General features: G+C 45.7%; 1 protein-coding gene across 4 annotated transcripts in view; it reads left to right on the forward strand.

Moving 5' to 3' along the window:
* Positions 1-27,120, forward strand: part of LCORL (ligand dependent nuclear receptor corepressor like) — a 1,174,596-nt gene that overhangs the window by 313,356 nt on the left and 834,120 nt on the right. The gene's annotated exons all lie outside the window — the stretch shown is intronic.

Below are 27,120 nucleotides of genomic sequence, written 5' to 3' on the forward strand. Positions count from 1 at the left end.
TTTAATGCCCTGTTGCGCAGAGCAGCAGCACACTTCGAACTAGACACTGGGGAGCTCTCTCCTGAATTAGACTTTGTAGAAAGGGTAATTAAGGAGAAACCCCCAGTCAGTCAGACAATTCCCCTCCTCGCTTCGGTGAGGAGAAGAATCATCCCTTCGCTGTCCACACCCGCACAAATCGGAGGGGTCAATCCTAGAATTGAAAAACTTTTCACTCCTTCTCCCTCAGACCCGCTGTACATCAGGGGACATTCCATTCCGGATTCGCTGGTAGTAACCAACACAAGAAAGAGGGCAGGGGTACCACTTTCCACCAGTGAGGCACCACCTGACAAGGAGGGCAAGCGGTTATATGCCCTTGCTAAAAGAATTACATCCTCGGCTGCCTTTTCGGCAAGAATTGCCAACAACAATTCTTTGCTCGCTAGCTATGCGGACGCGCAGTGGGCCAAACTGCGCAAAGACGCCGAAGAAGCGCCGGAACCATTACGTACACGCCTGCTTTCAACTATTGGCGAAGGAACCCAGGTCAACCAGAGCTCTCTGGATGCGGCAGAAACTACGGGACGTTCCCTAGTTCAGGGAATAGTCCTAAAACGACACGTATGACTGCGCAACTCAGGGTTCAAACCGGAGACACAGGCGTCTTTAATAAATAAACCTGTTGAAGACTCCAACCTCTTCGGGAAGGCGGTGGATGAGGCTCTGGAGATGGCTAAAAAAGAGTTCGATACAATCAAAACTCTTGACCAAATCTCTAAGCCCGCTACCAGGCGCGGATATGGCAATAAACGCTTTTTTCGTGGCCAACGCCAACAACAAAACCAGCAGCAACAGTACCCTGCCACCAATTTCCAGACCAGTAGTGGCCAGTACAGTCAAAGAGGACAGCGTCGGGGCAAAGGAAGAGGGCGAGGGTCCACCCCCAGAGGTTCCCAAGCCCCTAACAACACCAAGTGACGCGAAGATTCGCGTCCCCTCCTATGCAACACCGGTCGGGGGCCGGATAACATCCTTTCTTCCAGCATGGGAGGGTATAACGTCAGACCGCTGGGTACTTTCCACCGTAGCCCACGGATACTGCATCGAATTCAACAGTTCCCCAACATACAAACCCCCGAGGGGACGACGCATGTCACCGGAACATCTTGCCATCCTTCTACAAGAAGTACAGCAACTGCTGTAAAAGGGAGCCATAGAGGTTGTGCCTCTATCTCAGGTAACGGAAGGTATTTATTCAGTGTACTTCCTTGTACCCAAAAAGGATCTAACCATGCGCCCTGTATTTGATCTGCGCCCAGCGAACAAGTTTATCAAACCCCAAAAGTTTCGTATGGTGACCCTACAGGAAGTGATCCCACTGCTATCACAGGGAGATTACATGACAACATTGGACATGAAAGATGCATACTTTCATATTTTAATGTTGCCAGCGCACAGAAAATACCTCCGGTTCATGATAGAGGGGAAACACTACCAGTTCAGAGTGCTACCCTTCGGCATAGCATCAGCACCGAGGGTATTCACGAAGGTACTGGCAGTGGCAGCGGCCCACCTGCGCAGGTTGTCCATCCCAGTTTACCCTTACCTCGACGACTGGCTCATAACAGGGGATTCTTACGAAACATGCTTCTCCAATACCCAAAAGACTGTAGACCTTTTGTTCCAGTTGGGCTTCTCCATCAACGAAAAGAAGTCCAGCCTAGACCCCAGCCAAATCAAACAATTCCTAGGGGCTCTAATTCAAACAAAGGACGGCCTCGTCTTCCCCTCCAAAGAGAGGGTTCAAAACATGTTGTTTCAGATCCCTCAATATGTGTCCGGTCGAGAGGTGACGGTACGCAAAGCAATGCGCTTGCTAGGCATGATGGCGTCGTGTATTTATTTGGTACCTCACGCGCGCCTGCGCATGCGCCCTATGCAAGAGTGGCTCAACAGCCAGTGGTGTCAGGCCAGCGGACTATGGGACGATCTAGTATTGGTCTCGCAGGCCTTAGTTCTCTCGCTACGGTGGTGGACAAAAGAAAACCTAGAAAAAGGGAAACCCTTTGCCACACCCGCGGCGGAAGCCACTCTAACCACAGACGCATCCCTCACAGGATGGGGGGCTCACCTATCCCATCAGACTGCTCACGGAGAGTGGACTCCGAGCGTAGCATCCAAACACATCAATCTTCTGGAACTACTAGCGGTGTTCAAGGCGCTAAAAGCCTTCCAGGAACACCTACAAGGCAGGACAGTGATGGTCCTTACAGACAGCAACACAGCCATGTATTACATCAACAAGCAGGGAGGAACCCACTCTCCAGGTCTGTCCAAACTGGCCCAAAACATATGGAAGTGGGCTCTCAAACAGAATATGTTCCTCCTGTCACAACATGTACCAGGGGAACTCAATCTGCTGGCAGACAAACTCAGCAGAGATTTCCCCCTGCCCGAAGAGTACGAATGGCGACTGCACGAAGACATCGTCTTCGACGTCTTCACGCAATGGGGATTCCCAGAAATAGACCTGTTCGCAACCCTGGAGAACTCACAATGCCAAAGCTACGCCTCCAGGTACCCCCAAAACCAATCCAAGGGGAACGGTCTGTCGATTCGATGGTCAGGGAAATTTGTTTACGCTTTTCCCCAGACTCCCCTTCTCAACAAGGTGGTGCACAAGATGCACCAGGAACAAGTAACCATGATACTGGTGGCCCCAATGTGGGCCCGACAGCCATGGTTCGCTCACTTGATGGAGATGTCTCTATCTCCCCCAGTGAAACTCCCCTGCCCGTACAACATGCTGTCACAAGACAGGGGCAGGACGCTGCATCCATGCCCCCAGAACATGAACTTAGCAGCCTGGCTCCTGAGGTCGTAGAATTTGGACACCTACAGCTCCCGCAGAGATGCATGGACATCCTCAGGGAAGCCAGAAAACCTAACACTCGCCACTGCTATTCTAGCAAATGGAAGAGATTTGTCATCTGGTGCAGAGGAAAGAGCATCAACCCAATTGACTGCTCTCCCACACATATTGTTCTATACCTGAACCATTTATTGGATTCAGGTCTAGTGTTCAATTCCATTAAAGTCCACCTAGCGGCACTTTCTGCATACACCACTTCCCAACTCAAAGTGTCGTGGTGGAAGATCCCTGTTATAAAGGCCTTCATGGAGGGAGTAAAGAGAATACACCCCCCGATAGCTGACCCAGCTCCCGGATGGGACCTTAACGTGGTACTTACAAAACTCATGGGATCACCTTTTGAACCCATGCACAAAGCAACTCTTAAAGACCTCACTCTTAAGACTGCTTTCCTAATAGCTATCACCTCCATCAGGAGAGTAAGTGAACTATAGGCTCTTTCTGTTCTAGACCCCTTTGTTACAGTTCACAAAGATAAAGTGGTTCTACGCACTCACCCAAGGTTTGCGCCAAAATTAATCTCAAAATTCCATGTAAACCAGTCTATAGAAGTACCAGCGTTCTTTCAAAATCCTTCCAACTTGGGAGAAAGGACTCTGCACACACTAGATGTGCGCAGAGCGGTCATGTTCTACATGGAAAGAACCAGATCACTGAGGAAGACTAATCAGTTCTTCGTCTCGGTGGCAGCAGGAAGAGAAGGGGATGCAGTTTCAAAGTCCACTATTTCTAGATGGATTGTCCAATGCATCACTCTCTGCTATACTCTTGCTAAGAGAGAACTGCCCTTTAGGCCAAGAGCACATTCTACTCGAGGCACGGGGGCGTCCATAGCATTCATTGCAAAAGTTCCCCTTGAGTCCATCTGCAAAGCGGCTACCTGGAGTTCTGTGCACACCTTTACAAAACACTACTGTCTAGATGCACACTCTAGATCTGACTCCCAGGTGGGACAGGCAGTATTAAGACATCTTTTCTCTACTGTTCCTTCTCATAACCCACCGCCAACTCCGGGTACTGCTCGCTAGTCTATCCACAGCATGTGATTCTAAGCAGATTAACAAACATCAGAAGACAATGCATTACTTACCGTAAAAGCATTTCTGATGGTTGTATCTGCTTAGATTCACATGCGCCCACCCTTCCTCCCCGCTCGGATGGAAGGAACATAGACATCTTTCTATATTTCTCTCTTTTCTGTACTCGCTCACGTCTAGAAGGCTCCCTCAGGGCAGAAAAATACAAACAGAGGGACCTCGACGCGTGAGGGATTGTGGGTACAACACACGTCACTATAGGGATAGTGTTACAGGCACGCCTTGTCGACGTCCCCTTTTCGACTACGAAAAACAAAATGCAATACTCCGCAGTGACCACTGGATGTCGGACCTATGCACAGCATGTGAATCTAAGCAGATACAACCATCAGAAATGCTTTTTACGGTAAGTAATGCATTGTCTTTCACTCTATTGCTCTGGGAAACAGTAGTTTATCCCAGAGAAGGTATTTAAACCTTTGGGGAATCTGGAACACTTCCCTGTGTCACTGCACTGAAGGTGCTGTGTGACACAATGTAAAAGATGATGCCTATGGAGTTTATCAGGCTCCATAACCAAAAGAAGCGCAAAGTTCAGAAATCACATTAAAATACATGAGAGAGTGGGAAAAGGGGTCTCACTCTCTCTAGGTTAAAAAAAAAGATTAAGTCCGCAAAATCCTGCAAAGTTGCTGGGGGTCTCTAATGTGGAGGGAATTAGCACATTTCTGAGAATTCTCCCTAACACTCGTCTGCCCCCCCCCACCCCAGACTAAGGAACAGGAGGATTTAATCCACCCCTCAATGAATCTCCTTACTCCAGTCGGTCATACTTGCTGGAGAAACAATCAGCATTTTGGTGATTACACCCTGATCTGTGCTCAATGGTAAAATCAAACCCCTCTGGGATGATTGACCATCCTAACAATTTATAGGATTTTCCCCCTTCATTTGCATTAACCATCTCAAGGGTTGGTGGTCTGTTTGAATAACAAAAGTAGATCCATACAAGTATGGTCTAAACTTCAACGACAACAATCACAAAACATTCACGTTCTATGGTTGCCCACCTTGTCTCAGGTTCCTTCAGTTTCCTACTGATGAAGCAGATTTGGTGTGCCCTGCCTTTCTCATCCAGCTGACCCAGAACTGCACCTATACATGTATTGGAAGCATCTGTCTGTACAATAAAGAATTGGTTGTAGTCAGGAGCTCTTAAGACTGGAGCTTGACAAGGGCTTTCTTAAGTCCTTCAAATGCCTTAGAGCACTCCTCATTCCATCTGACCTTCTTGGGGGAATTTGGGTGATGAGATCACATTCAAGGGAGAGGCTATGGTCCATAGTTCTCAATGAAGTTCCTATAGTAATCTGTGAGACCTGGCAAGGCGCTCACCTGGGTTTGAGTAGTAGGGGTGGGCCTGTCCTGTACAGCTTGTATTTTTCTAGGCAAAGGCCTTATTTCACCTCCTGCTACCTCATGTCCAAGGTTGTCAGGATTAGTCAGGCGAGTACAAAGGCAGTGAATATGGCAAGGGAAATGTGCACACAGGAACGACGACTCATGTATGCTAGAACCCAGGAGTGCAAATAGAGTGTGACATCAAAACCAATATATGAAAAGGGATGTGGGGTAAGCACCTGACCGCGAGGAAAGTCGGCAAGCGCCTTACCCCCAATTGCTGTTACAGGTACTGACAGCGCTAAACCCACGTGTAGGGCAAGCAATGACAGGATCTGTGAACTAACACTCTTGATGGTATTAAATAAGGGAACTAAAGAACTGTACTCACGAGGACGAGATAAACCTCTTGAATGTCAGCTAGCCCATGAATCCTGTTGATGAAACTGGGACCCCGAAAGGCTAGAACAGCAATGGGAAGAAAACTAAATACCTAAGTTGGAATAGTGATTACAAACTAGTGAGGCAAACCTAAGCATTCACACAGGAGCTTGCTACAACCGCACACCACACCTAATAATCAAATGGGAAATAAATGCAGAAGTGCAATGGAAAACATGGAATGGATCCCAATAGAAAGTAAGGATCAGGAGCAGGGAAAAACGAAATAACCAATGCAAACTTCTCCCTACCCCTCCAAGGAAAAGACAGGAAGCTAATCTAAGAGGAAGGCTAATGCATACGGGTTTACAGCAGCAAAGGACAGAGTCAAAGAAATATAGAACACAGACAAACTGGGCTGCATCTAAAAGGGGAAAGCACTGAGAAATGCTGCCTGCAAACAGAGGAAGACAAAAAGGGGATCAAGGGAGCAGAAATCAATTGGCGCATGAATCCGAGATTCAGGGCGGAGGAACAAGAAAACAGGAACTAGGAACTAGGTACAAAGGCAAGGAACAAGGGACTAGTCACAACAGGAACACTGCAAACGATGACCAGCGCTGGACTGAAGTAAGAATGAGGCTTTTAAAGCTGCTTAACGAGCACACGCCTCAGGTGTGCTGATTGCTGCACCTGCAGCCACAGCTGTTGCCTATCCTCCACCCAACCTTGTCCTGCAAGGGTGGAGGTGGAGCAGTGGGCCAGGCATTCTGGGAAGCATAGTCATTTGGTTAAAGAAGCATGCTGGCTGCCAAAAACCTGGAATGGATCCGGAAGGGAAGTAGCTTGGAAAATAGGGATTTAGCGCTCCCAATTCATCACAGCACCGTAGCATAAGGTTCGGAGGAAAGGTCCAGTAGGGAATATACCCCAAATCATGCCCCCAAGTGGTGGGAACGGGAGCGAAGGGAGCGAGTCGTGACAAAGGTAGACCACTTTACTTAGACCAATTTGACATTTACTTGCCTTTACAGTCAGATTGGCCTGCTCAAGATCCTGCAATATGTTTTAAGTGGTCAATGTGTTCTTTCCAAGTAGGGCCGAACACTGCAATGTCATCCAAGTATGCCATGCAGAAGTACTTCATCCCATTCAGAACATGATTCACCATCATTTGCAATGTAGCAGGTGCGTTCTTTAGTCTAAAAGGCATAACCTTAAATTGGTAGAGGCCTGCTGGGTTTGAAAATGCAGTTTTCTCCTTGGCATGGTTTGTCAGAGCTATTTGCCAATAGCCTGAGGTTAGGTAAAATGTACTGAGGTACTTGGAGGAACCACGTTTGTCCACCAGCTCATCTGTCCTAGGTAAAGATGGACATCGGTCATGGTAACTGCATTAAGAGCTCTATAGTCCACACAGAATCTCAACTCCTTGGACCCTGCCTTTGGCACTAGCACAACTGGTCTAGGCCATGGACTTGTAGATGGCTGTATCACCCCAAGATCAAGCATCTCGTTGACCTTTTATGTTGGTTCTTATATGGTCTGACATTCTGTAACCTCTGCTTTTAACAGGGTAAACAGTCACCAGTGAGAATTTCATGCTGGTGCCAAAGGGTCAAGCCTGGCGATAGCGAAAACAGAGGAGCAAACTGATTTCACAGAATTTTGCACTCTTCCTGTTGTTCCAGTGTCAGATCAGACGAGAGATTAACTCCTATCTTTCTATCTGAAGGTTGTCCCCTGAGGAGGTCAGGTAGAGGCTCACTTTCCTCCTCCTCTTGAGCAGAGGCTAGAAGCAAATCTCCCAGTTCTGGTATAGAGACATAGGCTTTTAGGCAGTTGGTGTGAAAGACTGGGGGGGGGGTTCTTTAGGATTGCCTAAATCCACCAAATAGTTGATCCCTCCAAGTTTTCCCACAACCTTAAAGGGCCCAATCCATTTGTCCTGTAAGGCAATCTGCCTTGTAGGTACCATAACTAGAACTAGCTGGTCTTGAGTAAACTCAACCATGTTGGCCTTCTGGTCATGCCAGTGCTTCACTAGAGCCTGACCAGCTTTTTCAAGTTATCTGAAGCTTCTGTCATCATGTGTGTCATTCTCCTTCGGAGACCTAACATAGTCAGCGACTCTCACTGGCTTGTGGGAAGGAGCACTCTCCAGACCCTGCTTGATTAGGGCCAATGGACCTCTAACAGGATGACCATAGAGGAGCTCAAAGGGGCTGAAGCCAACCCCTTCTTGAGGGACTTCTCTATAAGCAAAGAGAAGGCATGGCAGTAGAAGGTCCCACTTTCTGCTAAGGGGTTCTTCTAACGCACCTACAATGCTCTTCATAGTTTAGTTCAACCTCTCCTCCAACCCATTGGTTTGGGGTGGTAGGTTGTTGAGAACTTGTAGGTCACTCCACAGTTTTTCCACATGGCATGCATGTAGTGGGACATAAAGTTGGATTCCCTGTCGGAGATAACCTCCTTAGGAAAACCTACTCTGGTATAAATACCAAGTAGTGCCTTGGCCACTGCCTGAGCAGTAACAGTCCTCATAGGTATGGCTTCAGGATACCTGGTAGCATGGTCTACGACAGCCAATATAAATCAGTTGCATGAAAGTGTTGGGGCGGGGGGAGTTCACGGGGGGCATCTAAAGGACCAACAATGTCAATTCCAACCCTCTCAAATGGGACTCCCACCACTGGGAGATCCACCAAAGGTGCCCCATTTTTGGGTCCACTCTTGCCAGAAGTCTGACAAGTTTCACAGCTTCTACAAAATGTATCTACATCAGACCCCATTTTAGGCCAGTAGAAATAAAGCTAAATCCTTTCCTTGGTCTTCTTAAAGCTTAAGTGACCAGCCAAAGGAATCTCATGGGCTAACTGTAGAAACTGAGGTCTTACCTCCTGAGGCACTACAAGTCTTCTGTAGTTCCCTGGGGTAGACTCAATAGGTTCACTGTAGACGCCTCTGCTGAAGTCTGCCCTACAGGGGCCACCTGCTGCAAGCAAAGTCTGCAGCTTAGGATGGTCCTTTAGGATTCAGATCTCCAACAGGGGTAAGGTCTTCTTCCAGCTCTGTTGCATCAGTAGCTGACTCACCACCTTCTGGTTGAACTTCACACTCCGCCTCAGCTGACAGAGTAGTCACAGGTGTGACTTTGAGCTGTCATCTCGGATGTCCTGGTTTGATGCACATGAGTGCTATCTTCTTTACGGAGAACTTGGGTTCCCCCTTTCTCGCTCTTCCTGGAAATAGAAGTTGGCTCTTCCTGTGGACTGGGTGTTATAGCTTCTTGTGTACCAACCCACTGAGAGTCATTTAAAATGAGCTCTCTGGCCCTGCTAGTCGGCTCCTGCTTCCTTTTACTGGGAGGCCTGGTGGTGCTTGATACAACTCGAGAGTTTTTAATTCCTTCCCCAGCAGGACTCTCCCAGGCACCTCACTTTGTACACTGACAGGTATTCTTGCAGTCATATTTTTGTACTGGGTGAAAGATGATAGTATTGGAACCATCTGGATAGGGCTCCCAGCAAGCTAAGTGGGGCCTTTGGGTGCCTTGGCTACATCCTCAGGTTTGAAAAAGATTTCATCCACCACTGTAATGCTGGCCCAGTGTCTCTAATGGCAGGGGTCTCCTGACCATTTACAAGTACACTGTCCTAGTATTCTTTTGTGTTATCTGGTAGAGGTATACACATCTACATACTGCTCTTCCCACAGACCCAGGGACACAAACACTTGCAGAGACTCCAATGGCGTCTTCAGCTAATAGTTGAAACTTTCCACTTGCCATATATACTTCTCCCTCCGGAATGAAGGCTAAGGAGGCAGTGTGGACCCCTGAAGGTGTACCCTTGAATCTGGGATCCCCTTTCACATGGTCAGTTGACCCACAAGCATAACAGTTTCCAAATGTTTTGACAAATGGGGTCTTCTGCTGGCCTCCCACTGGTTTAGAACCAGAGGTTTCACTAGACTGACCTGGTTTCCCAAAGGCTTACCCTTCTTATGTTTGTGGCCCTCTTTTGGGTGGGAGGATTTAGAATTCTTTGTCATCTTTCTTGTGCTGCTTCCCCGCATCCTTTTTATGAGTGGCCCCAGAATCCTTATGAGCAGCCCTGTTGGCAACCCACAAGTCTGCAGCTTTTGCTAGCTTCTTGGGATCAATCTCTTTTGAGTCAGCAAAGTGCTGTCTCAGCTCAGGAGAGCAGGCATCAAAAATAGAGTCAAACAAAAAGACTTCTCATTCCTTCAAAGGAGTTTACTCTGTAACCCTTAACCTAACCATCTAAGTTTTTCAAACATTCACATACCCAGGCATCCCAAGTGGTACCATCAGTCTTTTCGAGGGTCCTAAACCTCTTAAGGTACTGGGAAGGATTTTTTCCAAATCTACCTATCAAAGCTAGCTTCACATTTTCATACTCCAATCTTTCAAGTTCCCCCACCTCCACTACGGCATCAGTTGCAACCTGGGGAGCCAAGACAAAAGCCAAGGAATCAACTGATTCCCTGTGAAACCCTGAATCCCATAGTTATATTCAAAAGCACCCAACCAATCCAAAATATCAAGTTTCACATCATAACATACTCACTGCTTCTTTAGGCATGCAAGGTCTCTTAGGACTGGAAGACCTAGAAGACACTGGGATAGCAACATTTTCAAGAGACAATTTCTTCATTTCAAGAGCATGTTGCATTTCCATTTCCCTTAGTTTGATGTCCTGATGTTTGGATTCAGCTTAGATTTGTAATCTTTTGAACTCTAACTCAAGTCGCATTTTCTCAAGAGACACAAATTCTGGACTCGGTGATGGACCTTGTGGGGTCCCTGTGGATACAGGTTGAGGCAAAAGGGCCTGTTGAGGTAAAGAGTGGCTCTCGTCCTGAGACTTCTGACTCTTCAACAATATTCAGGTTAGACTCGGAATTATCATCCTCATTATCGTTTTCCACATTTCCTGGGTTAGTTGGTGTGACAGGCCTACTACCCAGACTTTGATTATTGAACAATCTTGCAATTAGTTCATTTTTCTTTCCTTTAACAGAGATTCCTGACTTTATACCTTTCTTTCAGTTGCTCTACTGTTCAAATAATCAAGGCTTCCTGCCCGAAGTTATCCATATCTGGCATGTTACAATTGCTTTTCTAGTGGAGCTTAGCCTTGTGAAGGTTTTTAGTTGAACAAAAGCAAAGGAAATTCTTAGTGTAACAACTCTACAATAGATCCTCACCGCCTGCCACCAGTGTTAGGCAAGATTGTATGCAGTACCCTTTGAGTGCACTACAACAACCCTGATCTCCCGGCAATAGGAACCCATCCTTTGGTATAAGTCTGGACTACGCAGGTTGGTAGCGTGTTAAGCAGCCAGGCTTATCTCAAGAGGGGTCAGTGTGAGCCGTAAGGATGTTGCACAGAGATCAGTAACAAGTATTCAAATAAGCATTTACACACCAGGTTTCTTGAAAAACAAATTATTAATTTATCAGTCTGTTAGAATAAGCCTTCTTCAGAAGAGAGCAATATAACACTAACACTCAAATACACTTCAAAACACACACTGTAGTTACTAAATCAGTAAGGACCCGTTTGGGATGGCCCACAGTCACAACCTACACCGTCAGGTGACTTCACTAATTAGGGTGCTGGGCACATTACTATCTTACTGTAGCATTTAGAACATTCTTAGGAATTGGTCAAAGGAAAAGGTTATTAGAACAAACAAGAGATCACAAATATTCTTAAGCAGGCAAATACTTTTGGAATCCCTAAGAAGTCATTCAGTATAACGGGTTAAGCCAAAGTCAATGGGCAAAAGTCTATATGAGCTGAAACACTTCTGGTAGGTAAGTAGAAAAAGTCTTTGCACACTGTCTTAGACGTCTTTGAAGAAAAGAAGAATCAATGTAGGACCACAAGCTGTTTAGACCTGCGAGTAGTGGAAGATGCAAGCAACTCTACAATAAGTATGTTTTCTCAGACTTTACAATACTTTTTGGAATTGAAGAAAAAGTGCAGCAGATGACTCCTGTTCCTGTGCAGCTCTGAAGATGTCACTGTTCCTGGGTCTCAGTCATGGGAACAAGAGGGAGGACTTCTGGGGACTCCTGCACTGCAATGGGACGGTTACCGCTCGCAACCGGCAATCTTCAAACAAGTGGCACTTCAGTCTTTCAGCTCATTGCGACAACCGCAAATATGATATATTTATAACGCGCTTAATACCCAGAGGTTTCTAAGTGCGGACCTGGGGATTGAAAATGTGGTGCTCCGTGTCGTCTTGATTCCAAGGCCAGCACGTTGCCCCTGAGCTATCCTCCCGAGACTAGCAACAGCAACTTTGCGGTTCCTGGCTGTTGAGATGGACTTTCCTTGCATCTGCAGCCCCGCCCTCTGTTGTGTGGGCTCAGCCTTGGTCAGTCTTGCTTCCTGGGAGTCCGGAAAATCTTCCTGGAGCTCTTGGCCAACTTAAAAGCAACACACACAATTCGGTGTTCCTCTCCCTGGCTATTCAGTTTCCAGCAGGAACCCTGTGGAAATTCAACCATCTCCGAAAAGATGCCCAGGTGGTTTACTTTGGAATTGATTTGTCCCACCAACTCAAGAGGAGTTGTCGTCCTTGCAGGGGCTTCTCCGTCGGTACGAATTTGGAGTTTCAGCACAGCAGCAGGGCTTCACCGGGCAAACCAACGTTCCAGGAGTTGCAGCAGGTGTCCTCTGCAAATCCTTCTTCGGTTCCTTCGTCCAGTGGTCGACTCTGCCTTCCAAGCCAAAAGCCTCTCCTTTTATTCAGGTTTCTCCCAGTCATTCCAGCCTAGCTGTCAGTCAACCAGCAGGGTGGCTGTCCTTGCCAGTCAGCTAGCCAATCACTAGAGTGCATTTGGGTCTCCTAGGAGGCTAAGCACAAGGAGTTTCGGGCACCTCCCTCACTTACTGCCCCTACCAGATAACCTGGAGCCAGAGGTGGCCTTCACTCGTGAATCCCGCCAAAGGCAAAGCGAACAAAGGCACCGAAACTGGTTTGGCGCACAGAGTAAATCTCAAGAAGGACATTTCCACAAAGAAATGGTAAAAATAGAAGACCGGGGCCATTTTGCCAAAAATGGCACCCTAGGGTGCTTTACTGCAGCTGCGAACGTAGCCCGCGATGAATGCACACCATGGTAGTTAAAAGTAAACCACTGCCAAGAGCCATTCAATGAGGAAAGAGTAACCTAAACATGTTACATGAGAAGCTAGACAAAGGGGATACTAAGAAACCACTGCAGCACCCAATTGTAAGATAGTGTGTGCTGGGTCTAGAAAGTTACAAATGTAAGTAAAGTCAATTTCACTTTACTGCTATGGGAAACAGTAGTTTATACCAGAGAAGGTATTTAAACCTTTGGAAAATCTGGAAGACTTCCCTGTGTCACTGCACTGAAGGTGCTGTGTAACACAATGTAAAAGATGATGCCTACAGAGTTTGAGAGACTCCATAACAAAAAGAAACACAAAGTTCAAAAATCACAATAAAATACATAAGAGAGTGGGGTGAAAGGGTCTTGCTCTCTCCAGGTTAAAAAAATCAAGTCCTCCAAAAGCCAGCAAAGTTTCTGGGGGTCTCTAAGGTGGAGGGAATTAGCACATTTCTGAGAATTCTCCCTAACAAGGGTACTTACCTCAGTGTCTTTAGCTTTGCTCTTCTCATTTGAGACTTGCAGTAGCTACTTTGCTAGAGTTGATTTCAGCTCTCCCCTTCACAACTGTAACAACTTGTGACCCTACAGTGATTTTTCGTCAACAAACTCTCTACCTTTGTGCAAGATGTACTATCTAAGAAGTGCTTCAACTCCATAGACTGTCCTCCAATTGACTTTGGCTGTCTTGGCTCCCTGCAGACTCTTCTGATTGATTGATTCATTTGGCTTTGATACTTAATGTCCCGAATAGGTGATAGCTTGGTTTTTGACTATTATTGCTGGGAAAGGTTTTGTATCTAGACTTCATTGGAAGATTTAAGTGCTCCCATGCTCTGAGAACCTGTTTAAACTTTTTCCTTCCCTTAAACGTTCCTTTCTACTAACCTCAGAATCTACAGAGTGTACTAGAGTTATATAAATGCCATTACTGTCCTAGTTACCTAAGTCACCTCAGGGTGTAGGAACTGTGCAAGAAGTGTCTCTAAAGAGTATCTACTAGATTTGTGTTGATTCTGGAAAAGTGTTTTAAAGTAGATTTGATTGTTATGCATATTGCCCTTTTTTAAGAATGCCTATTTAAAAACAATTAAATGATTATTAATAACAAACACATTGAGTGTGTTACTTGGCTACTTGGATTGGTGGATTTCATTGCTAAAGCTCACAATTACCCCTCGTGAGATAATCCTGGCTTTTAAGTCACACTACCAACTTGTGTAGTGCAGGCCTATACCAAAAGGTGAGTTACCTAATACCAAGAGGACAAGGGTTGTGTAGTCTCCCACAAGGGTACTATATCAATGTGTGCCTTAACAGTGGGAAAGGCTCATTTCCTTCCCAATACTGGACCTGCTTGGTTAAGCGCTTTGAAACACATTGAGTATAGGCGCTATATAAATAAACAATCAATCAATCAATCAAATGGGGGAAAAACCACTTTCAATCTAGCGTGGTCACTAGGGAATCCTCTACTCACCTTAAGGTTTCCTGCCATCCACAAATCCTCTGAAACAAATTATAAAATCAATTATAGATGCCTTAGTGCCACTGTTCCAGGTGTTTCTCATGCTTTCTGGTTATCACACATAGAATACAACTATCAAAGAAATCCCACCATCTCTTCCCTTTTTCATCCAGCAAGAATTTTGAATTTTTAAGGGCCAGATATTCCGTATATTTTGACAGGTTTAAACAGTTTATATTACAATCTCCTCATATTATGATCAATCCTGTCAGTGGGATTCCCTCCAACCTATCAGGATCCCATCAATCTGATCAATCAGCGCTTTTTGAGATGTTTCAGCATAACTGCAGTAGACTTTAATTATCAACATATGAACAGGCTCACCCTTCATAACAGTGTGAGTAGCCAACATAGAATGTACATAGAATATTTGGAAGTGTTCAAGCTCAGGAAAACCTCATTTATCAATCCAATCAGAAGGCCTCCTTTTGGGCGTCCTGCCTTTCCCTTAATAGCCATTTGTTGACAAACAGAATAACTGTCTAGTATCACATTTTCTGTTAAAAATGTTTACTGTAACAAGGTTGCATTTACTCAATTTCCTACATGATTCCCCTGAGCAAAGCAGGTGGTGAAAACCCTGGGTATTCCAAAAGCAAATGCTAAAAACCTGGTCTCTTGGCTGTGGTATCTCTCAAATGATTTCCCAAAGCACTGGACAACCAAGACAAGTCCCCCATCCATAACTCCATTCTTTTTCTCTGGAACCTCCATTCTCACCACCCTGTAATTGTTATACTGACTGAGCAAGAAATACACATTCCATCCTGAGATGGAACCTCCATCTCTTCCGGGTAGTGATCTATGTGAAGAATAGAATTGGAAACAACCGTTGTGCAAATATCAAAACCCCTCAGTCTAATCCTATCCACAGCTACTAGTTACTTCTCTAACTAAACTGCAGTGAACGGTTACTCCAACCACATCCCACCTCTTATCACAAAGATCACTTCGATCGATGTCCTTGGAACCAATCATTTTCAAACCTGGAATTTCATGTAAAATAACCAAGATCATTGTTCTGTTCCAAGACTTTATTTTGGAAATTATGTTTATAGACTGATATTAAAGCTCTCCAGAGGCTCGTCCCATTGCACGGCCTCGTTTTCATATTGTTATGGTATGTTAATTGTATTTATATCATGTACTTTCACAGAGAGGCATCTTGGCGTGAGGAAACGTAATCACAGTAAGAATCTCTAGAACTAGAATAGGAGTTTTAAAAGAGCAACAGAATTGTAGGTGGTCATTAATCCGACTTAAGCTCACTGGGAGGGCGTTGCAAAGCTTAGCAGCTGCCATAGAAAATGCCCCACCTCTGATCCTACGCAAATGAAATTTGGGACCCATAATCGGGTAATCATTCCCAGACCCGAGAGCCCTACCCAGAATGTATGGCACAAACTTATCCTGGAGAAAAGCAGCCCTGATCTTATAATGGGTCCGGTCAGGCCTCCAGATAAGGTGCGTACTAGTCCTTTTTACGCATAGAAATCTTGTAAATACGACAGCTTTATTATTTTCCTGTGTACATTTACACACAAGTTTAGAGCAGAGGGCGGTGCAAAGGTCAAGTTACTTGACAGAAACCGGTACGCTTCTTTTGATTTTTATCTAAATGGATGTAATTGCAAGTCATGGAGACAAGCCTCTAAACAAAATGTATTTCTCTGAAGTCTTTCAAAAAATATGCTGCACACTGTGATAAAGCATATGGTTTCCTTCCATTCAGCCTCTGCTGTGTTGATGCTCATGGAGCAAACCGAAGCACTGTGCATATTTATTTTCCTAGCATTTTAGGATTGTATAATTAATAAGATGGAAAACTAAGTTGCAATTGATAATTCATCTTTTGTAACAAATTATGCTTTTTTTCCCCAGTGAAAGCAAACCAGTATTGCACAATTGTATTTTTCAGAGTTACTGTGCTGTGTACTTAATCATGCAAAGGCAGGTCATTTTTACACTAATAATTTAATGTACACTCTAATTATAAAAACAATGTGTACAATGATGGCTATGCATGCTCTAGTTTACATCCATTAAACCTTTCAGTCAATGGGGTGCAGTACCATAAATAGTCAGTGGCAGCAGAGTCTTTGCTCAAAGTGAGTGATTGTCATTACACCAATTCACAGGTGTTCTAGCCTCTCAAATCTTCAAGACAACAATTAAAACATCAAAAACCTGACTATCCTGTAAGTGCAAGTGCTGTTCAAAAACAAACAAAAGTTACATTTGTAATTGAAATAGAAACTCAGCAAAACCTGTTCCTGTGATAATCCAGATAGGCCTTTAACTTTATGTAGCGCTTCATGTATGGTCTGTCCAACACCTAGGCACTGTAATTATTATACCTCAGTCAATACTCGGTTTACCAACCTCTGAAGGATGTTAGTCAATGAGATAGCTCAGCCGGTAGAGTGCCCATTGCTGCAACCTGTGCGTGATCTGTAGGTTGCAGGTTCGAATCCTGGCAAGGCCAACTCAGCCTTTCATCCTTTTGAGGTCGATAAAGGAGTACTGTCTTCGGTTCAGTTATAATTGTGATAAATATGTTCTATGTACAGTGCTTTGCCAGAAGCGCTACATAAATGACCATTTTACCATAAGATTAGATATAGAATTTAGCATGGAGTCCTACCCTCTCTGCACTCTTGTATCATAACCTTGGCTTAGCATTAGGTAGTAATAGCTCTAGAAAATGAGGACTTTTATTAAACATCAAGACAATTCTACTAGCGAACCTCAAAATACAATGGAATTCATGTTCGCTTTAATATGAAATTGGCTAGGTTTTTGTGTTTTCTAATTTTAAATATATAGTGGAGAGATCAAATGGCCAGACCTTAGAGAAATAATGACGGGTGTATTCTATCACAAGGCAGAAAGCTGCCTCATTGTAATCATTTACATACAGTTTTTGCACACGTCGGCTGGATGTCACATACATTTTACTCTTGCGAAGGAGGAAAGTCATTTTTACTCTCTTGAAATCACATTTACTCTCAAAGTTTAAAAATGGGGAATAAAATACTCCCACCTCAAAATCTTATCTGGCGCACGGGTCCGGTGAACCAGGCAACGAGACTTGAAATCTATCCCCTTTTCTGCAGGGAGCCAGTGGAGTGATCGCAGAACAGGACTAATATGGGAACCATATGGAGTGGCCATGGCTACCCAAATAGCCAGATTCTGGAGAAGCTGAAGGCGATAAGACTTTTCGATTGAGCTGAATACAGTGCATTACATTAGTCTAGACGGCTAACTACAAGAGAGGCAACAATTACAGGATGGAGATGGGTAGGAAGGAAAGGCAGGAGTCTACAAAGCACTTGAAGTGCCCGGAAGGCCATAGAAGGGGGTAAAGATATACCCCCAGATTCTTTCAACCGTCACTGGCACAGGACACTCACCCAGTGAGGATCGCAAAGGGAAGAGAATCAACACTCAGAGCCAGAAGAGAAAGAAATGCCAACAACCAGGACCTCTGTTTTATACCCGTTGAGTTTCAGCCAGTTGTAGCCCATCCACTCCTTCACGGCCACCAGGCAACTAAACAAGCGGGCTGGCATCCCGGTCTGGTCAAGATCTAACCGCACCAGGATCTGTCATCCGCATAGGAGTAGCACCCGAAGCCGTGAGAGCGGTTGAGCTTTACAGGCTAAACATAAATATTAAACATTGGGGATAGAGCATATCCATGAGGAACACCACAGGAAAGGGGAACAACTGAAGACAAAGGAGCCAATGAAAGAGCTTGGCCCCTGCTGCCAAGAACGAGGTACTACCAGGCCAGAACAGTGCCCAAGAGGCTGGCCAAAACCAGCCGCGATAGGAGGATAAGAATGGTCCAAGTTGTCGAAGGCCACTGACAGATCTAACAGTATTGGCGCCGACACCACCGACATCAACCAGCCTGGCTAAATCACCCATCACTGATACCAGAACACTCTCAGTACCCTTCCCTGGCCGGAACCCTCACTGGAATGCATCCAGCATAGAAGACGACTCAAGAAAAGGAGAGGGAGAGTGCAGATGGGGAAACCAAAGCTTCAAGAAGTTTCATAAAGAACGGAAGTAATGAAATGGGGCAGACATTAGACTGGTCAGTAGCAGCAAGTGAATTATTATCAGAGGGGTCACAATGCCCTGTAAAGCACCTCCGGAATACAGCCCGATTGGTCACAGAGGCTATTAACCTTGCATTCCAAAGGCATTAGCTCGGGCAAGATGTATTTTAAAACCTTGAGTCAAACTAGATCGGAAGGAGCCGCTGACTTAAGTTTACAGGCAGCAAGTGTTCTTCGAGAAGACCAGAAAATTAGTCCAGCTAACCCCAGGTCGTTGCCTTGGCAGGTCAGCTGTCTGGGTAGGAATAGTCTGCTCCAGGCGGATCCGATGTCTGATATCCTCAATGTTGGTTTGAAAGAATTTGGCCATAGCGTCGCAACTCAGCTGTGAAGGAGCTGCTACGGGAGAATAACGAGATGTGGAGGAAAAGGATTTCACCGCGGAGAAAAGCTCTTTAGAGGAATTACGAGACGTAGTAACCGTATGAGTGAAAACATTCTCCTTAGCTAAAAGAGGAGTCGTGTATTTCTTAGAGAGCAATGTAGGGTAGATTTTCAGTAGGGCCATAGGACTTCCGCTCTGCCTGACAAAGCTCTAGTCCAGCAACCCTAAGTTCTTCTGAAAACCAAGCTGAGAGGGGCTCTTATGTGCCAGAGTGTGCTTAAGTGAAGCTAGGTCATTAGTCGCCCCCAGCAGTGCGTTAGATAAAACATTGAAATCAGCAGGGCTGTCAGTAGGGCAGTTAGACTTGACCTAGGACGTCATAGTGGCTGGGTCTACAGGCCACCAATTCCTCTTAAGTAGAGTAGCAGGATGTAAGCAGTTATGGCTAGGGATCCCAGACAACACAAACGAAACAAGATATTGATCGGACCAAGGGACTTGCTGAACTGGTTGACCTACAATACTGGGGTCATATGAAAATAATAAATCCATGATACCACCTTGCTTTTGGGTGGGATTCAGAGACCACCTGGAAAAGAAAGAGGTCAGATAAGGACTCAAATAACATTGTAATACCCTAGCATGCAGGAGGTTGAATCTAATATTCAAATCTCCTGTGAGGTTGAATCTAATATTCAAATCTCCTGTGACTACAAGATGACTGTTTTAGTTATTTTATTTATTTATTATATTTGTTATATGCCCAGACCCGGAGGTATCACGGCGTAGTTAGACAGCTTGGAAATACCTTCTTACAGTTAAACCAGGATATACATTGCTTACACGTTATTACAGTAGGCGATCGGGTCAAGGATCCTAGTGTAGCAAGGGTTGGGTGTCGGAGGTGATTAGTATTGGTCGAATAGCCAGGCTTTCAGTGATTTACTTGAATAGCTAGTGCGATTCCTCATTCTTGATAGTTGGGAGGGTGTTGTAGTGTTTGGGTGCTAGGACTTTGAAGCTGCTGCCCCCCGCTCTTACTCTTTTGTATCGGGGAATTTCGAGGAGAGGGTTGTTGCTGGACCTAAGGGGTGTGAAGGGGGATTTTTTTTCTGATTGTGTTGTTGAGGTATATGGGGGCTTTGTTAGCGATGCATTCGTGTGTAATGCATAGGGTTTTGATGGGAAGCCAGTGAGGATCTTTTCTGATGCTGCAGTTGTGTTCATTCTTTTTATGCCCAATGCTGCTCGGAGGGCTTTATTCTGCATGAGTTGGAGTTTGTTCAGATTATTAGAGGTGCCTAAGAGGAGTGCATTGCAGTAGTCGAGTTTTGAGAGTATAAGAGCTCTCGCTAATGTAACAGTTGTTGGGCGTGAGGAATTTGCGGCTTAATGCAATCAGCTTGGTGGTGTAGGAGGTGGCTGATGAAAGTGTGTTGATTTGTTTAGTCATAGTTAGAGTGGAGCCTAAGTAGACACCAAGGGTTTTGACCTGTTTGAGAGTTGGGATTGTGGTGCCGTATATGCTGAAGGAGGTGTAGGCAGGTTGTAGTGAGTTGATTCTGACAGGTGGTCTGACTATGAGCAGCTCTGTTTTGTCGTTTTTGAGGCCGAGACTATTGTGGCCATCCACTTTTGGATTAGTGCATACATTTGGTTGATGAGAATTGAATCCTGCTTGTGGTTACCGGTTAAAGGGATGAGGATCTGACTGTTCTGAAGTAAGGCTACCAACTGCAGGAAGGGTTGCAAACAAAAACCAGGGTAGGACCCCGGAGGGCAGTAGACCATAAGAAAATGAAAATAATAAGAGTTAGAGACCACCAGCCGTACAGGCATGGCCTACATCGCTAAATCATGTACTAGTGGCAGTTGGGAGAAATTAAAAAATGAGTTAAAAATGTCAGCAATCCCCCGCCTGAGTGGGTGGCTTTCCTTTCTTGTTGGATATTATATCCATCCTGAAGGAATTGTGAGAAAAGGGGAGCAGATGTATCCCTCAACCAAGTCCCTGTAATGTAGATGAAATCAGGAGGTGTATTACTCAGTAGTTTGTGGTGGTGATCAGCGTGAGCGACCACCGATCGAGCATTGAGTAAGAATGCACTCAGTGTGGATGTTTTTACAAAAAGCAGAGGGAACACTTACTGGATCACTAGTGTTTGGATGAAGTGGGAGCGGCATATTGGGAAGAGCTAATGAATGAAGCATTGAGTGTGAATAACATAATCTAGTGCCCTGCCCGCCCCTGCCAGACTGGCTTAACTTTTACGTAACTTCAGCGGGGTGGGCTCTTGACCGCAGCACCTTACCGCTGCACTGTCTGTGCCCCTGCCTGTTAAATCGACACATCCTATTACCAGAGCCAATCCGCTTGTGCTGCCGATGGATGTGGAGGAAAGACTTTGTACCGGCAGTGTGGAAGTGAGAAGATGGAGGGCTGCAATTCCAAGCGTGAGCCTTCGAGTCCTGAGAGGTCAGGCACCCTCTTTTCACAGGTACTACAGTTTTAATTCTCACAAGTCACTCCTAACGAGTTTCCTCTCGCTCACAATACTGATATTACGATGGGACTGATGTTCCTTACTGCAGACTTTGGCTCCCTCCAAGGGCAAATTCTCACACAGTGTATAGTCCCAAATGTGGCTACTAATCCCATTTGGCTTTTTCCTTTTCCTTATTTCACCCTGAGACTGTCTCTGCAGCCTCCTGGACCCTGAAGGTGTGCCTCACGCTTCTTTATAACACAGGAGCTCTGTGGGGCACTACATTTATTGCTCCAAGAAACCTCACGATATTCACAATGATCCTTCCAACTAGCCAGGCGTACGTTAGCCTCCGGACAAGAAGGAACATTTGGTTCCATTTGGCAGGCTATGTCAGCTGAAATTAAGATTGTCCGTAACACAAATGATACTGCCACTGTTAACAATACTCAATTGAGACCCTCTCTATAGCTTTAGGCTGTACTTCCTGGTGCCCAAGTGCTACAGGCAAAAGACGAAACAAGGAAACGCCATGACAACACAAAGTGCTAGAGAACGGCGCTTCCCCATCTTTACGAGAACAGCCTAATACCGTCAATATGGTTCAGAGAATATTGAGAGGCTGTGCCCGACCTAAAATTTAGCTTCTGGTATTTAAGAAATATTCGCGCAATACTCTGCTCTTCTTTCATAAGTAATGTATTTGTAGATTCCAGATCCAACTAAGTTTAATCTATCAAACCACTGGGAAGACTTACTATTAGTTTTCTTAGTTTTGGGATTTTTTTCTCCCCGTTACATTAGTCTCTGTGTAGCACACTTTTCCTTTCTTTTTTTTGTTCTTGTTTTGGCTTTGCTCTCATTACTACAGAAGGCTCCAATGTAACAACTGACTGATCTAAACCTTCCTCCATATCCCCCAGTCGTATACATTCTTCAATTACCTCCAGATCAGGGGGAGTATCCATGGAGATTTCTATCCTCGCATCAGGAGTGTGGGAGTCATTTCGCACCTGTAGCTCTAATTTCTCCTGGAATGAATTCTCCTACCTCGCATAGATCACTTACCCAGGGACTGGGAGAGCCTTTTTTGTAGGTCAATTCTAACAATTATTCCTGCAAGAAAGTGAGGTAAAGGAACAGACTGGTGAATCTGCAGCTTGCTACCAAGAATATAAATGCAGGGTTTTTGCATCTCCATAGTTGCCTAGGCAACCAGGCATTCGCCCAAGTTGCAAATTAATATTGAGGATGTCCATGTGGCAGCCCATACTCTAGGCCTTCATATGGAAGGAATTCAGGTGTATGGCAAGAAAATAGTAATAGTATGAGCTGGCTCAATTATTGCTGTAAATCGCATCACTAGATAGCAGTATTTTATTTATATTATGCCGAAAACCCGCAGGCATCGGGGCTCACACTAACTCAGATATACAAACAAATAACAGGGCCGGGAAGAAGTCGGCGGACCAGGGGATCCAGTCAAAAGTAGGTTCACTTAAAGAGTACAGTTTTTATCAATTGGCGAAAACTTCTTTTCTTAGGTCCAAAGGAAGCGTGTTCCAGATCCTTGGTGAACACAGAGAAGGACCTACCTAGGCGATTGGCCCATTGGAAGCTAGCGCAGATAACGGTTCTCGTTTTTTTTATAAGGGGTCACCAAGTTTTTCCGGTATGCTGGAGTTTCTTCTATGAAGACCTCTATGGACAAGGGTGGCTGCATTCAATTGTATGTGGGCTAGGATGGAGAGCCAATGCAGAGCTTGTCTGCTAGTTGGAGACCTGTACTCTCCTTGATATCCATTTTATGATGCGTACGGCATAATTCTGAGAGGTTTGGTTTGAAGTTTTTGCAAGCTGTTTGCTCCAATCAGGAGGACGTTGCAATAGTCGAGCCTTGATAGTATAATAGCCTGTGCTACGGATGCATAGATGGCCTCTGAGAGAAGGATGAATGTTTTTTAAGATTGAGATGATATGTACCATTGACATGGGCTTCAGTCCTCCGGGAGGGTTTTCACCTTTCCTAATGTAGGGAGTGCTACAGTCCTGGATTGAAAGACTGGTAGTCAGGCTTCAATATGGCCCTGGCTTGAGATGACCTGAATATCAGTTCTGGTTTACCTCCGTTTAAGCACATCCAGTTGCTGGTCATCCATGATTCAATCGTACTATGTGTGCTTGAGGTTTGCTGCATCAAGGTCATAGTCTTCACTGATCTTCAGGACTAGCCGAGTGCCCTTGGCATAGTTGATAAAAAAAAAAGACCCCCATCGCCTCCAGGAGGCTACAGAGGCGCCCGATATATAGGTTAAAGAGAATGGGAGACATACAAGCCCCTTGTAGTACACTGCAATCAATGGGTGCTGGAGCAGAGGAGCCATCCCCAGCAGACTCTGGACCCCCGATATGTCAGGAAGGACTGGACCCACGTTTCCTGTGCACATTGACCAACATCTAAGTGTGGAGGAGTTCTCATGGTCGAAGGTTGAATCCTGCCGACAGGTCTAATAGAACCAGTAGTACAGTCTTTCCTTTATCCATGATTTCCAACATATGGTTCTGGAGGTTAATGGCCACTTCAGTGCTGTGGGATGACCTAAAACAAGACTGCCTATGATGTAGGATACCAATGGCTTCCACGAAGGTTTGAAATTGAGACATTGCCACTTTGTCTAAGTTTATTAAAAGAAAGTTACAGCTGGTGATAGGTCTTAGATTGTTTGTATCATTCGGGTCATCTCTGGTTTCTTTACCAGGGGTGTTACCCATGACAATCTTGATGATCTCGGGGAGCTGGTTGTTGCGGAACGAGAGTTGACCAGTTTGGTGAAGAATAGAGCAAATACTACTTATCCAGAATCATTAACTGTGACCGCGATGTGGGGACACTAATCTCCAATCCTATTAAGTCAAAGAAGTCCTTGATAACAATGGATTGGATCAATACAATAGATCATATGCGTGGATCAACTGTAGCCACTTCCTCCGCCATTTGCGAAAAAAAGTTGGGTTTCCTTCCAAAATATCTGTTAAAATATCCAGATGTAAAGGTGAGGCAGAACTTCTTGAGAGTTCGACTCAACATAGTTCAGACTGGAGCTGTGTTAGCATGTTGGGGGCACAAAGGGAAGGCCAAAATACTGTCCTTTATGTGAAGATCCTAGTAGACAGACTATTGTACACACCTTGAGAGACTTTCAAGGGACGTGGGATGTAAGACAAATAGTTCTGTCGATCTATTGACTCAGTTGATAGTTTATCCTCAACGATGTTCTGGGAAAGTCTGATTGCCCACCACGAGACCTCGTAGACTATAAATATGGTTTGTGTTTTACAGCAAGCTGGGTTTATCCCTTCAGGACAGAGCTAAGATCTCTGTAATATTATGAGTTGTCTTCTTTGCTTCTGTTATTTAAAAGTATTAATTGATATGTTTTTAAGGTGTTGAAGAAATGAATGCATTTACTTATTTTGTATGTATGAAAAACCGAATTTCGGTTATAACACAATAAAAAAAAGAATAGCATGTCATTAGCCAGATCTTTTGTGATCTTGTCCCAGGGTTTAGACACCTTTGCTTCGAAAGCCAGCTGTGCTTTTGTACAGTCCTGGTTTGTTGGTACAAATGATACCAGTAGGGCTTTGGGCTTTTGTACGTTTCGGGATCTTCACCTGACTTATGGACCCTTCATATGGTCTCTGTGCTCTCTCCTTTCTCCTCTGCCCCTGTTAATGGTGGCACGTGCTGGGACGTCCTCCTGGCCTCCTTCCACTCCTCTAAGGTCATCATTAATGTTTACTCTAATGGGACCGCCTTGGTCCAAGGCCCTCAGGCCATCCTTCACCTCTTTGATAGATGCTTCCTGCGCCTCATCAACTTCCTTTTTTCTCCTGCTGCCCACTCTCTCCCCTTCCCTCAACTACCTTGCCTTCCCCCTCCCTCTCTGCCCCCTCTCGGGCTCCTTCTACACCTCTGCAGGACGAACCTCTGATCTGTACCCCTCCCCGGAAGTCCTTCACGATGGCAACCTTCTCCACATTACTACTCTTAACTCTCGCTCTGCTGTCAAACATTCCTGACATCAGCCGCCTTCTTAAAGAACTTGACCTTGATGTCCTCGGGCTCACTGAGACATGGTTCACGGCCAGCTGTGTCACCAGCCTTGACACGCTCCCACCTGACGGCTACAAGATCCTCTCTGCGCCCAGGCCCAACAGATCTTCCCTGAGTGGATTCCTTCCTCTGTCACTCCTACGCAGACCTACTCCTCTTTTGAATGCCTTGTCTGCAGGCTCTCTCTCTCCCCAAGCCATTCCTTTACTTTGGCTACTATTGGCCACCTGGTCAGATTTCTTCCTTCCTCTCTGAGTGGGCAGACCTCTCCTCCTCACTCCTGGCCTCAACCACTCAACTCCTTCTTGGAGACTTCAACATCCACCTGGATACCTCCTGTCCCCCCCTCCGGACTCTTTTGCGACCTCTGCGACTCTCTCACTCACCATTCCCCCTCTGGCCCGACTCATTCTGCAGGGCAAACTCTCGATCTTCTGATCTCCTCTGACCTTCCACCCTCTGTCCCTCTCTCCACTACTCTCTCCTGGCGTGATCACTTTCTCCTATCCTCCCCCCTCACCCTCCCTTCCCCCCAGGCCAAGCCACCTCCATCACTGCCACCCACCTTCTCGGTCATCCGACCCATGAAACGCGTCAGTTGAGGCTTTCGTCACCACCTCCTACCCCTTTGGCTGACTCTCACCCTGACACAGCCCTCTCCATGCTCCACTCTTCTATATCTGATACTCTTGATATCCTTGCCCCTGTCAAGAGAATCCGCCTGAAGCCCAAAGCCAAGTGTAACTCCTGGTATGACTCCGATCTCGTCACCCTAAAACGCAAGTGCAGGTGGCTGAGAGGAAATGGCGTGCTTCATGTTAATCCTCTGACAAACTGGCCTGCCACCTGCTGCAAAGTTAATACTGGCTCTCCGTCCTCACCAAGAAGAGAGCTCCTATCCAAGCCTGCATCTCTGCTGCACCTAACAACTCGGCTGAACTCTTTAAAATCTGCAAGGAACTAGCCAATCCTGCTGCAGTCTCTACCTCTCCTGTACCTTCCCAGGCCCTATGCACAGCACTGGCTTCTCACTTCATTAAAATAACTCAGGACATCCTGTCATCACACTCCTCCTTTCACCTCCCTCCCTCCATTCCCTGCTCTTCATCTGGCCCTTCTGCAGCCACCCCCCCTCCCTCCTTCTCTGCCTTTCCCCCTTTTCTCTGCAGACAAGGTTTCTAGACAAGTCCGATCTATGAAAGTCTCATCGAAACAGGTTCACCCCTGTTCCTCAAACTATCAAGGACCACATCGACTCCCTGGCTCCTGCCCTGGCTGATTTCTTCAATCACTCCTTCGCCACTGGAGTCTTCCCATCCCCCTGAAGCTCTCCCTCTGCACCCTCTTCTTAAACCTTCTGCAGACCCCTCCTACCCAGCTAACTATCGCCCAATCTCCATCGCTCCCTTCCTGGGGAAGCTCCTGGAGGAACTGGGCATCTCCCAGCTTAATATCCATACTGAATCTGTTGGCTGTCTTCATGACCATCAGTCGGGTTTCAGAGCTGCTAGAAACACGGAAACTGCTCACCTGAACATCCGTGAAGACCTGCACTCCAACCTTGACTCAACACTTTGTGTGTCCTCATCTTGCTTGATCTCTCTTCTACCTTTAATAC

This window comes from Ambystoma mexicanum, chromosome 6q (genome assembly GCF_040938575.1).
Source record: "Ambystoma mexicanum isolate Mex_15411 chromosome 6q, UKY_AmexF1_1, whole genome shotgun sequence".
Taxonomy (NCBI): domain Eukaryota; kingdom Metazoa; phylum Chordata; class Amphibia; order Caudata; family Ambystomatidae; genus Ambystoma; species Ambystoma mexicanum.